Source organism: Vicugna pacos, chromosome 12, assembly GCF_048564905.1.
Source record: "Vicugna pacos chromosome 12, VicPac4, whole genome shotgun sequence".
Lineage (NCBI taxonomy): Eukaryota > Metazoa > Chordata > Mammalia > Artiodactyla > Camelidae > Vicugna > Vicugna pacos.
Window position 1 is genome coordinate 17,340,632 of NC_132998.1, and position 14,357 is coordinate 17,354,988.

A 14,357-nucleotide genomic window follows, 5' to 3' on the forward strand; every position below is an offset into this window, starting at 1 on the left:
CTGCCGGGCGGGGAGGCATGGACCGCGACCAAGGTCTGCACCTGGACCGGCAGATCCAGCGGCTGCCACGCGGGGAGATCACCGAGGAGAGTGAAGTCAAGGCCCCGCACACTGAGACTGGAGAGCTACGTGCAGAGCCTGGACTCGGCTGCAGCCACGGATGATTCTATGATCGCAAAGAGCTGTTCAAACAGGGTCGCCACATCCCTGAGACCAGCTACATCTTCATGGGAGACTTTGTGGATAGTTGTTTCTAAGGCCTTGAGACAATCCTCCTGCTGCTGGCACTTAAGGTTGGCCGTCCTGACTACATCACCCTGATCCCAGGCAACCAGGCAGCCGCCAGATACCCAAGTCTGTGGCTTCTCTGATGAGCCCCGGTGCAATGTGGCTCTGTGACCGTGTGGCCCTGCTGCCCTGAGATCCTTGACTACTTCAGCCTCATCGATGACCAGGGCTTTTGCCTGCACAGGGCCTCTCCCCCTCCATCCAGACCCTGGAGCAATTCCAGATGACTGACGGACAGCAAGAAGTGCCTCATGATGGCCCCTGTGTGACCTGCTCTAGTCCGACCCTGAAGACACAGCAGGCTGTGGTGTGAGCCCCTGTGGGTCTGGCCATCTCTTTGGCAGCAATGCAGTGGCCCAGTTTCATGCAGCCAAAGATACTGACATGATCTGCCCCCACCAACTGGTGGCAGGTTACAAGCGGCACCTCAATGAAAGTGTGCTCACTGTTGGGTTGTCACTCAGCTGTCGCTGCAGCTGTGGGAATGTGGCAGCTATCTTGAAGCTGGATGAGCATCTTCAGGAAGATTTCAGCATCTTTGTGGCCGCTCCCTGAGAGACACAGGTCATGCCCTCCAAGAAGCCAGCAGCTGACTATTTACTGTGAGCCTTTGGGCCCCTGCCGACCTCTGGCTCTCCTACCACGTGACTCTGCGCTCTTTTCCAGCTGGAGGTTGGATACTAGGGGTTGGGGGGCTGTTCCAGGCTCAGCTCCCCCTCTTCAAGGGAGCACTTCAAGAACGAGGATTTTCTGTGGATGACCGCAGAGCCTCAGCTCCAGGCTCTTCCTCTCCTTTCTTCCCACTTGAACCATGAAGTTTCCAATAATCTTTTCATTTTTCTTTTTTCCCTTTTTTTGTTTGTTTTTAGATTAAAATTCTGAGAAAAAGAGAAAAAAATGTGATGATTGATGTAATTTAAAAAATTAGTAGATTTAAAGGAAAATATCACATCTTAACTGGAATTTTAATGTCTCCTGGGAGCCTTGTTTTTTCTTTCTACTTTTCTTTTTTTTAATTACTTACATATTTTATTTAATTAACACAATCATTTGGGAGTGGCCATTGGTTATAAACAGTCCAAATCCTAGAAAAATGTTTTAACCATACTTGGAATACCATGTTATTTCAAATTCTTTCACTGAATAGGAATGGCTGTTCCTTTTTTTTTTTAACATTTTTATTGAGTTGTAGTCATTTTACAATATTGTGTCAAATTCCAGTGTACAGCACAATTTTTCATTTATACAGGAACATACGTATATTCATTGTCACATTTTGTTTCGCTATGAGCCTTGATTTTTGTGCTTTTACACAAAGCACTTGATGAAGATGACCTATCTCGCTGCTCCCCCAGAGTGCTGCACGCATCTTCCCTACTCCCTTGTCAGGGACGGGACAGCTCAGTAAGGTTCTAGGTTTCACGCAAGGGACTCAGTTCCAGCTTCTGCCTTCACACATTATTAAAAGAGTCATTTCCCATGCCCCTGTGAATGTTAAAACTCTAGTGTCCAAGACCCAGAGTAGGTCCTAACTCTCCTGGAAACAGCTGGAAAGTAAATATCCTTATACTTTTGGCTTAGTTTTTTTTTTTTTTAACTTGGTTGGTTTCTTTCTTTTGAATTAACCTATGCAGTGAAACAGTTTTTAATTTGAATATTTTACTCTATCCGCCCTCCCCTTTTTTTAATGTGTTGTGCTAGAAAGCCGAGCATCTGGTTAGCTTGGTTTGCTGTACTGCCAGGCATCTGTAACAGACATTCTGAGGCCTCTGTTGTACATTTCTGCTTTTAAAATGTTACTGCTGTCTGTTTTGTGGTAAGCCTAAAATATGCAGTTTCATGGTGAATGTGTGTAATAAACTGGAATCTGTCTGGTTTTAAGTGAATGAGCCCATGGCTAGGAAAAGAAATTAAGGCAGTGTTTGGACCCAATTTTTACTTATAAGTCGCTAAATAATACTGCTGATACAGAGATCCCTTGGCTCATGATGCTTGACTTAACGATTTTTTAACTTTAGCATGGTGTGAAAGTGATACACATTTCGTAGAAACCACACTTGGAATTTTTAATTTTTATTTTTTTCCTGTGCTAGCGACATGCAATATGATCCTCTTTCATGGAGCTGGGCAGGGCAGCAGCCACTGCTCTGTCAGCCCTGCGGTCACTAGGGTACACCACCGATACACTCACAACCATCCTGTCCTTCACTTTCAGTACGATATTCAATAAATTACAGAGGATAATCAACCCTTTATTATACAATAGGCTTCATGTTAGTTAGATGATTTTGCCCAACTCTAGGCTAATTCAAGTGTTCCAAGCACGTTTCAGGTAAGCTAGGCTAAGATTTGATGTTTAGTACGTTAGGTGTTATTAAATCCATTTTTGACTTAATGATATTTCAACTTATGAAATTTTCAACTTGCAATGGACTTAATGTAACCTCATCATAAATCGAGGAAGAGCTGTATCGTATTGATCAATAAGCCTGAGAAATTTATTATAGAATATTGATAAGGAAATATTTGCTCCTTAAACTGAATATCATCTGGTGTAGTAAGTGATCATTTTAATGGCAAGCATGGAGATGAAAGATATTTTTAAAATTCATTAAAAAATCCAATTTTTAGAAAAAAATATTTTAAGATGGGAACATGGATTGGGAAATGCAAGATCAAAAATATAAATTTCCAATAATTTTGAAATTAATTTTGTTACCATATTATATAATCTATTAAGATTAAAGCAGAAATATTATTTTCTGGAAATTCTTTTCAACACTATAGAAATACCAAATTAGTCATTCTCTAACTAGTACATTAACTACATAGCATTTTTTTCTGAATGTATTTTTCTCAATATTTGAATAGATTCATTCTTATCTGTGTTGAGTCCATGTCAATAAATGGAAAGACAATTACTTCTGTTTATAATAGTCCAAATAATCATGAGCTGAATTTATGGACAAATTGACTAATCATTTTGGCATTCATAGAACTACTTACTTCAATATGTTGTATTAACTACAATATGTTGTGAGACTCAGCTCTGATTTTGTTAGTAACAATAGAGTTTAGTGAAATCTTTACATCCTATTTTTAATTTAAACTTCACAAGTTATAGAAGCTGTTCTTTGCATGACAGTGGGGATTGTAATGACCTGATTGTTTAAATAGCGTCACAGGTTAGGGAAGTGGCTTTGCACGTTCTCCACAAACCAGTGGCCCCATTTAATGTGTAAGTAAGTAATTATCCTGTGAACTTAGAATGTGTAGAAGGTTTATAAGCTCTCAAATCTATACTGATTTCTCTCTGTTCTCTGGTTAGTTGTATGTATTGATCAAATAACTGAAAATTTTTTCAAATATCCACAACATTAAAAATCATTAAAACTTGACTTCAGAGTAATACATATCATTAAAAAAAATACACTAACTGTACCTTGCATGATAGTCGTTATTAACGGAGGATTTCAAGTTCAACTTGCAAGAGATATTTTCTCCCATCAAGTATTTGTCTTTCGGTAAAGTGGGTTGGTAACTGGTGGTGTCTTGGTTATGGTTTTGTTTTTCTGGTCATGGCTCATGTTGTGCTCATGCAACCACATTCCTTCTTCTGTTTGTGACCAATGGTGTGCACTTGTGGTGCGGAGTTGCTGTGTAGTTACTACCTATGGAGGAGTATTTGCTTCTTGAGATACTAACTAGCTCTTAAGGCGATTTTAACCTGCTGTGTGGATCCCATAAACACCACAGTCACCAGCTGAATCAACCCACACACGAATTCCCATATGCTATTAGCTATGGAAGATAGAGGTAAAAATTGCCCTATTTTCAGTGGCTGTGATTGCATAATGCAGGAGTAGAAACATAATGGCAACATGACCCAGAAATTTATATTTTCAACTTTGCTATTAATAGTTATCTCATTCTATTTTATTTGAATGTGTGCTTGTATAAAATGAGAATCTGGTTTAGAATATGGAATAAGATTATTTAAGTGTTAATATTTTGGCTGTCTTCTCCCTGTTTTTACTGGGGGAGCATAGAAGGTCATGGATGGGGTTGGTGTGTTGCCAGCGTGTTATAGACTGGTCCTTCTAAGGCAAGAGGACAGTCAAGTCCAAACACAAACCAAGTTGAAGAACCAAGAAGTTCTGCCCTAAAGTTAGGTTTCCAAACCAATGGATAACCCAAAGATGCCAAATTCAAACAGGAAACAATGGGAAAAAAACAGCTTAATGTTAGAAAATGGACCAAGAGTAGATTACAAATTCTTCGAAAGCTGACAAGGGATCTATCCTAAGTTTTAATTCAGATATTGGCCAATGGAAGAGTGAGGATATATTTTGATAAAAAGACACTGACTATAAAATGCTAAGCATCAATAAATAAAAAGCCACTAGATTTCAAACTGAAAAGCCCAAAATAGGACCTTCTGCTCTTTTTTTTTTTTAGTTATGACCATGGATAATTTTCATAAGCTATTTGTACTTCAGTGTCTATAATTCTAAAGCTAAAATAGTAAACTAACTTCTTTAACGTTGTGAGGATAGTACTGGGATAATGTAATTAGTCTACAGCAGTGCTCAACAAATTATTTTTAGCTATTTATTTGTAATATTTTTATTTCTTCAGTTGACTGGGTTTTTACATACAACAATAACAGGTATGAAGCACATATATTACTTTGATCAATTTTTATTGAAGTAAATTTTCCTGCAACATAATGAGAATCGAATTTGACCACAATTATATCGACTTCCATCATAGCATCCTTTAGTTCCGGGCAGTGGTTCTCAGCCTTGAAGAACAATAGAACTAATATGTGAGCTTTTAAAAAGTATCCATGACAAGGGGCTACCTGAGAATAATACATTCAGATCTTGGGATGGGGACCAGTCATCAGTGTTTGTTAAGAGCTCTACAGGTGTTTTCAATGTACAATAAAAGTTGACAATTACATGTGGGGACACTAACCCGTCAACCAAGTTGATAATCTACTTGTCTTAGCAGGACTGGTCTACCATAGTTTTCTTAACAATGCCTTATCCTGAGAAATCATCTACTGAAGGATAAGAATCAGAAAAAGAAAGCTCTAATCCGTTGAAATTCACTTCGGAAAATGTTTTGCCAATCTGATGTTGCCAAGCCTCAAAAGCCATCTGAGATCGGCAAATTCTTCTGATATTAAATTAAAGTTGCATTCTTTTCTCTTTCTTGGGAAAGGAGCTTAGAATGTACGCATGTAGCATATAGTTTACCACAAAACTCTAGCAAAAATTCAGCCAAGTTATGCAAAGAAAAATTCTTAATCTACACACATTTTCTGCAGACATGTGATATTTTTAGAGAACTCTTTTGGCAAATAAATATATAGCATCAATGTACCACCATCTTCAGCTTTCCATCCCATACACAGAAAACATTCAAATAGATCTATTTTCTGCCTCACAATGCAAGCAGAAACTCTGTGATGAAGGACATGGCTACCTATAAATTATGAGTATGCTATGCATATGCCACTTCTTAATCGCCAGAAGACTTGCTCTGGTCCTTGAGCACCAGCTGAGGTTGAACAATGAGCAAGGCACTAACAATTCCCCAGACCATTTGTGTAAGTGGACCCTTCAGCATAAATCATTGAAGGAAAGCTGTCGGCAACTGTTGAGAAAAACCAGGCTTGAAGAGGAGACTGAGGGGGTCACCCAGGGTAGACTGGTAACTGTGTTTTGGGTGAGAAATCGGGGCATGAAAAATAATCTATCTACAATAAACATAATCTGCTAGTCAGTGCTACTCGGAGTTGATCTGTAGACATATGGTGGCCTGATAACAGTTTGTTGTCAGATAAAATACAGACGTTGAAAGTCAGCACTTAGAAACTTTACAGAAATTTGACAAAGTAATTTTATACCTGTTAAAGCTAATAACAAAAAGTAGGCTTGTATTTTGTATGTCCTTTTTCACTTTTCTTGTAACTCCTTCTAATTATATTTTACAAAAATGTCAGTGAATGGCAGATTGAAAATAAAAAATAAAAAGGATCCTTAGTCACAGATAGTTTTTTTTAAAGAAATACTGCTGTAGTTTCCTTCAAAAGGAAGTTTTGTAAAGTTATTTTGCTTAAGTTACAATGTTATAATGAAAGGAAGGATTTAAAATATGTAGTTATAAATTCATCGTGCTGCTCTTGAACTTTTGAAGTCAGAAATAATTTATCCTGATTATTTTATTTATAAAATTTAAGTGTTAATGCCTACAACATAGTATGGATATAAAGATTAAATTAGATAATATAAATTACAGTGCTGCAGTCTTTAGCAGGACATCTATGGCCTTTCTGATCTGGCCACTGGCTATCTTCTCATCTTCACCCCCACTCCCTTACTCCATATGTTTACTCTATAGTTTTACTCTAAAACTAACTACAGTCGCCTAGAAACAGATTTTAGTTGTTTACTCTGTGCTATCTTTTAAAAATATTTTAAATGACAACATAAATATGTTCAAAGTTTACCAAACTTGAGAGAAAATACAGTCAGTTATCTGATTCATTAACCAGAAAGTAAAAATATATCAATTGCTAAAACTTACATAATGTAATAATAATTGAACAGTATTTTGATTGTTTAACTAAAATATTTTTCTATCTGTAAACATTGTTGGGGTACTTTGGGTTGGGATGAAATTCATCATAATTTGTCCATGAAAATTAATGAAAAAGCTTTCTCATATAATAGCTTTTCACTTAACAGCAGGGTTTTTTTTAAACAAGGGACAAGTCCATTATGGAAGCTTGGCTACCAAACTCTGAGATTATGCTCACTCATGTACGGAGGAGAAAAGGACCAAAGAAACAGGCAGACCCATTAGGAGACTTCTTTAATTGTCCAGAGAAGAAATGATGATGGCTTGGATGAAGGTGACAGCAGTGTGAGTGGTAAGTAGATTCTGGATATACTTTAAACATAGCACCATCAAGTCTTGCTGTTGAACTAGATACGGAGCGTGTGAGAAAAAGGAGAGTCAGAAATAACTTCAAGTTCAGAAACATCTAAAGCTTCCCTCCTGCCACATAAAAGGTAAGCTTGAGTTAGAACTAGGATCAAGGTGTTTTTTTGATGTCCATTCTGGAGTTCTATTCACTCTCTCCTCCTTCTTCAAAGGAGAGCAGCTTGTATTTGATGTCTCAATAGGTGCTTCATGGCAAGACAGCTGGAAGCCATTTTAGTGACTGTGAAAAGAAGGTCTTTTTCAGGAGTTTTTGCATGGAGAACTTAAAATATCTATTCTGGAACATTGAAGACCTGCAGCTGCTTTGAGGATTTGCTCTAAAGCATTCTAAATCCTTAACCAGTTATTACTGAGGTCAGAGGGAGAAAGAACATTATTTTGATGTTCTTGCAGATTTTTTGGTTGACTCAAAATAACTCCTTATGGAAAGAGTATTCAACTGGGACGCACACCAGTTTTTAGTTCTCAGCAGTACCACCAACTGGCTAAGTCAAACACTGAGATCCAGATTCCTCGTCTCTATGGTAAGGAGATAGGATGAGTCAAATTCTTCCACTAGTTGATACAAATCTTGTAGAGCACACAGATCTTGTAGAGCTCCCAGACAGCTGTCTTCTTTACAGTTTCTGGGCTTAAAGAAATGTCTCAGACACTTGTCTTCCTGGTAATCTTAAGGTTCTGAAGACAGAAAAGGTAGTTCATGTTGCTCGTAAAACTGAGGAAACCTTTATAATTAGTAGGTCTCCGAGTTCTTCTGGTTCTCAGACTTTGATTTGATATTGCTAAATCACTGTTTTTATGTCTTAAAATACTTTCTGAAGTAGCTGAGGTATTGATTATAATTTTGTATGAAAGGATTTTGGAATAGGAAAACTAGTATCTTTGAGCTTGTATTATGTGTCAGGCAGTGGAAGATACTTGAAATATTTTTACTTATATCCTCACAATACATAGGTTGTATTATTTTCAGCTTTATAGGTAAGGACACTGAGACTCCTTAAGGAGGCCTGACTTATCCGGGGGTCACATAATGGTGGAGTTGGGGTTCAAACACAAGTCTGTCTGGCTCCAAAACCTTTTCTATTGCATCAAACTGTTATCAGTAATGATAGCAATTATCATTATTGTTATTATATTATATTGTTCTCCCTTGAAGAACAAGCTAGACACCCACATGGACTGCTTTAGGGGACAGTGTTAGAGACCTTGGCGGGACTTTCAGGCGTGGTGCTACGGCAGACTGTCTAGAGGACTTGGTCATATTTGCTGCTCCTCTTTAATCCCTCCTTCCTTCACTGTAACCACTTCTGTGCTTTCTCTGACTCAGATATTTTGGATCAGATACTTACTTCTGGTCCCTCTTTGGGATTCACTGATTTTTCTTTCATCCCCATTTTATGTCAACTCCAAATGGGGGAAAAGACTAAAACTACATCCTGATCAAGAATGTTCTTCCCTGAGGGCAAAATAGAAAAGAGAAGTGCTTCCCACGAGCTGGGAGGTTTCCAGCTCGCCAAAGCAGATGTTGGATTTGCATTTGCTCACCAATGAAATGTCATGTATTGCTTATTAAGAAATAGGGTTGGAACTAAATGACCTGGCACATTAAGACTGAATATAAAAGTAATAGATCAACAATAGCGGATTGTATTGGGACGTATTTCAACATAAAAAGATATTGAGGGTCTTCATGACTTTGAGACTTGAGAAAAAGCTGAATGTTGCAGATTTTTAACGACTTGAGTGAAAAAAGGATGAGCCTAATCTGCTGTGGAAAGAGACGTTTGACTTGAAGCAGATATCCAGCTTTCTAAGGGCTATAAAAGTCATTGGAGATGGAATGCAAACCAGAGCCCACCCCTTCAATTATGCAGTTTTGCAAGAAGAATGCATTAGTGTGGTCACCAAATAGCACCAACTCTTGGCTTTTAGTTAGTAGTTAGGCAAGATGATTGAGAATGTTAACCATCTCTTTTATTACTTAGCAGCTTTGGGGTATCTGATTTAAGCCATGAATAATCCCCTTTGAAAACAAAACATCTCCCCCAGAGGGATAAATAGACTATTACTAAGGACAAACTACCCAACATCAAAAGCGTAGATCCTAAGGAGTCACACAACAGGCAGTCTTCTCCTGAAATCAAAAGCACGCTCAGCATTAGAGGTCACTGCAATAAATAAAGGGCTGTAAAATAATTACTTACAAGTTGCAGTCAAAGAGCTACAGCACAAACTATAATAAACAGTGACTGGCTTCTGAAAAGTGAATATGCTAATTATATTCAGTGTTTTGAATTGGTGCTTAGAAGCCTGTCCCCCATCCCCTGATTAAGAGTCATTAATCATTCCTGTTAGGTCACTCCTTATTATTCCAAGAAACCCTCAATAACAGAATCAAGGATATTGCTGCTAATAGTATTAGAAATGGGGGTGGGGGAAGTCAATGGAAGACCCAGATGGTATTAATTACATGAAGACTACTGCCCAAATTATAAGGCTATTTTCTCTCAAGGTCTAGATGTGCAATTTTCTTTGTGCACAAAGCTCATAACCAGGTGACCTATTATTAATCACAACGCCAAGCCAACACCCCCTTTATTCATCAATTGAATGACAATAAAACAATTGGTGCTGCTCATGGCATTTTTTTAAGTTGGCGGCTAAGTTATCCAAAATGGTCCAATCTTTGAAGAGTTATTAATGAATGATCACAGACCAACAATTTTTAATTGTACATTTCCAAACTCACCCTACTCAAGGACTCTTTTATATCATTAACACTAAAGTATTTGTGACAACAGAAGATGGTCACTCAATAAATATTTCAGATTTCCTAAGGATTTCATTTAAACCACTTTCTACATCAGGCCGTTTTGGGGATCTGGTAACGCATGAGTGTTTATTGAATTTCTTCTCCCTTTTCCTTTTTTTTCTTCTGAAGGAGATGTTAAATTGCAATGAAATCCTCAAAAGAAAGATACTTGAAGAGACAAGTGATTATAAAAGCCTCTGGCCAAGGAAACGCTGATGGCAACACTTCCTAAAAAGGTATTCAACTGAAAAATATTCTTATCAATGAATTGTTATCCATAAAGTTGTTATAAAATCTGAAATTATTTGATTCAACTACTTGAAAAGTAGTAAAACTAAAATGTAGTCCTCATTCAGTGGAATGTATTGGCTCTACCAAATTTTGGCACATTCAGGCTTAGAAGTTGTGATCAAGATTCCCAGGGCAGCTCCACCCAATTCCACGCACACCCTCTTTGCTTCAATTCACTTATCGGAAGTAACAATAGTGCCTTTTTTGCATGTTTTTGTTTGATCATTAGAAGAGATAGCATAAATCAAACACTTAAAATAAAACTTGGACTATAGTAAGCAGCAAACATAAGTGTTGGGTGATGGTGGTGGTTATGCAAAATTTAAGAGTAGAGGTTATCTGATGTATCGACCTCAGTTTATGTACCACGGCAGATCAGCTCAACCCTGCCTGCTTCCTGCTGTTAGTGACCCTGGAGATGGCTCATTCCACCCCCTCAGTCATAACGTTCCTGCCACCCACCCAGAAGCTCCTCAGAGCTGTCTAGAGCCACCAAATAACACAAGGCCAAGGTTCAGAGGTGATAATGGTCCTCGGGGCCAACCAATGAGACATATGAGACTGGCAAGAATTGGCAGATAAACAGCTTACCCCTTGTCCTCTAATGAACTGTTCTGAGATGCCATAGTTGGCCCAAAAGCAGTCATCTTTGCCTTTTGTGATGCTCTGGTCAGCCTTGTAGCAATCTCTCTCTCTCTCTCTTTCTTTCTCTCTCTCTGTGTCTCTCTCTCTCTTTCTCTCTCTCTCTCTCTCACACACACACACACACCCTCCTCAACTATATCCAGAAACTCACTGCAGTACCTGTTGCCTCATTTCTCCACAGCCTTGCCTTTTGGGGCTATGATGGACCTATCTGAAGATCTACATTTCTCTAGTGAGTGGCAAAGATGTTGTCACAGTATAAATAGGGCTCTCATTGGAAGGAGAGAAGTTAATTCCATCACTCTATTCAAACTAGACACAGCTAAGAGCTAATTCTCTGCAAATTTCCAGCTCCTCATGAATTTAGTTTAATTTAATTTAATTTTATTTTATTTTTTAAATCATTCCTGTTTTCTTATTTTTACTTGTTTAAATGTAGTCCCGAATGCCATTTTATGCAGTATTAATGCTACCACTAACCAGTTGGTAGTTGAACATTTTTAAATAGGTGATAGTTTCAACATTTTTTTCTATTTCCCTCTAATTCAGTTATTCTGTGTTGACTTGGCACACTGTACAGAGACATTAGAAATAAAGGTTTAGATTTTATGGTTTTGTAAAGAAACACAAATGCCAAATACCAAGCAGGAAAATTCCTTTACAGAGTAAATAATCACACATAGCATCCTTTTTAATACTAGAGATCCCTCCTCCACTGTGTTCCATGAAAAATGTGGCCTCTGTTCATTATTTTCCCCATAAAAATGTATTCAGTATAAGTACAAATATAGACAGAGAAAGTCCCCAGCTCACAAATTTGGCTCAGAAAATTTACTAATAAGGCTATCTGAAACTTGGATAAAAACAATGTTGCAAAATTATGATGAGGTATTCAGGTAAGCTCAAAGAACTATCCTTACTTTATACATGTCTAAAATATATAAACATGTGTACGTGTGTGTCCACCATTTTTTTTTAAACCACAGGCAACTGCAAGTTAGAGCACTGCTTTTGTGGGAGTTGAAGTCCCCGTGCCAGGCTGGGATGCCAGGAATCCCTTGCCCCAGGCCAGGCAGCAGAACCCAGACACTCCCTCTGCAAGCTCAGCAGGAGCCTAGTAAGGTTTGGGGTTTGAGAATTGGAAGGGTGTCTTCCCTGCTCTCCAAACTTGCTAACTCTCTGAGGCTGCAGGATTGCATAACAGAAGTTATCTCTCTCCAAGGGTCCTCTACAAGCATAGCTATATCTTTCTGTTAAAGAAAGAATAAAGCTATTCTTAAAGTGAATTTAAAATTTAGAAGCACCTGTAAGCCAGAAAGAGAAAGAAAAATACCATATGATATGTGGAATCTAAAAAGAAAAAAAAAAAAAAAAGACAAGCAAACTTATTTACAAAAGAGAAACAGACTCAGAGACACAGAAAACAAACTTATGGTTACCAGGGGGGAAAGGGGGTGAGAAGGGATAAATTGGGAGCTCGAGATTTGCAGATACTAATATGTATAAAGTAAATAAACAACTAATTTCTACTGTATAGCACAAGGAACTATATTCAATATCTTGTAGTAACTTATGGTGAGAAAGAATATGAAAATGAATATATGTGTGTTCCTGTATGACTGAGGCATTGTGCTGCACACCAGAAACTGACACACTGTAAACTGACTATACTTCAATAAAAATATATTTTAAAAATTTAGAAGCAGCTACCTTATCCCAGGGTAGGTGAAAAAATAAGCCAACACGTCCCCAGCACCTATTTACATGAGGTTTTAAACTAATTTGTACCCCATTATTATTCTCAAAATAATTTACAGCATGAATTTATTTAAACAGAGCAAGATAATTTATGTTTTTAAAATTTTAAAAAAGTGAGCAAAAGGAAAATAAGGGAAAAAGAGTTTAGTGGGATGAGGAATTACATCAAGGCAGATCATCTGATGCCGTGAAGTCTTTTTTTTTGTCTTTTTAAACATTTTTTATTGATTTATTGTCATTTTACAATGTTGTGTCAAATTCCAGTGTAGAGCACAGTTTTTCAGTTATACATGAACATACATATATTCATTGTCACATTTTTTTTCCCTGTGAGCTAGCCGTGAAGTCTCTTATGATTGCTAGAGTTGGTCCACAATATGAACTTGCTATCAGCACACAGGAAAAAAGTAATTTGATCAATTACTGATACACGTTGTCCACAATACAAAAAGAGAAAAAAAAAAACTTGGGGTCCACAACTGATCCTGATACAGAAACTAAAGAGGAATTTTGCTTTGTTTGATGTATGTAGTAAGAATGCTGTGTAATCTAATCAACATTCCTATATTGTGGCAGGGAGTTTTGTAAGATGGTCCCTGTGATAGGCAAATCTATGAGAATTCAATGGGACGCATTCCAGAACTTCTAAGACGTGTGATTCCAAGAGGGCCCAGCTGACACAAGGGGAAGGGCTGTGAATTTCTGGATGACAGGATAGCTGTTTTCCAGGATGTCCGCTGTATCTTTCAGCTGAGCTTTCAAAGGTTTTCACCTTGCAAGCAGCTGGAAAACAGCTGTATTTCATTGCCAGTTGAGCTGTGAGTAGGATTAATATTCTCCCCTAAAGACTGAGAAAACAAACAAGGAGAAGCCCCTACGTTGAAGACCACCATAGAGCCACCTCATGGTGAGTTAGGGAATAAATGGAGCATTGCAAGATTGCCTTCAGCAAGTCACGTTTGGACCATTCTAACAGAGACAGTTTCACCAACAAGAGCACACACTGGACTCCATAGAACTATTGCTGCAGAATGTTTAGCCAGGAAATAAGGAAAAATCAAAGATTCCTAAAAGTGCAGCTTAAAATGCCTATGTGTAGATAGTGAGAGATTATCTTTGACACTTTTTTTCCTGAATTTTAATGAAAATATTTATGAAATGTGCTACCCGTCTCCAGCATTATTCAACAGAATGCATAAAACATATTTTAAATGTGTAGGTTAACTCTTTGGAAACTTGTAAAGAAATCACATAATGGTGAAGCTGACCTCTAAGATTACTGGAATTCCTTTCCTTATTTATATTCTAAACTTTATAAATATACAGCTATGGAAGCAGATGTAAATGGCCTGGGACACTGGGTGGAAGAGGTGCCAATCCAAGTAGAAGCTATGAAACAGATAAACATTCCTGATACCAACTGACTTACCAGTTAATTTAACTTCTTTCTTGAAAAATAAAGATTGGACCCAGGTATCTGTGGTCCATTAAAGATGGCCCCAAATTCTTTGCTCTTCCCCCCACTGAGAGGTAGCAGGTAATGATC

At 37.9% G+C, this 14,357-nt stretch overlaps 1 pseudogene; it reads left to right on the plus strand.

Annotated features, from left to right (window-relative positions):
* Positions 1 to 227: 227 nt before the first annotated feature.
* LOC102535736 (serine/threonine-protein phosphatase 4 catalytic subunit pseudogene) lies at positions 228 to 894 on the plus strand (annotated as a pseudogene).
* The last annotated feature ends 13,463 nt before the right edge of the window (positions 895 to 14,357 follow it).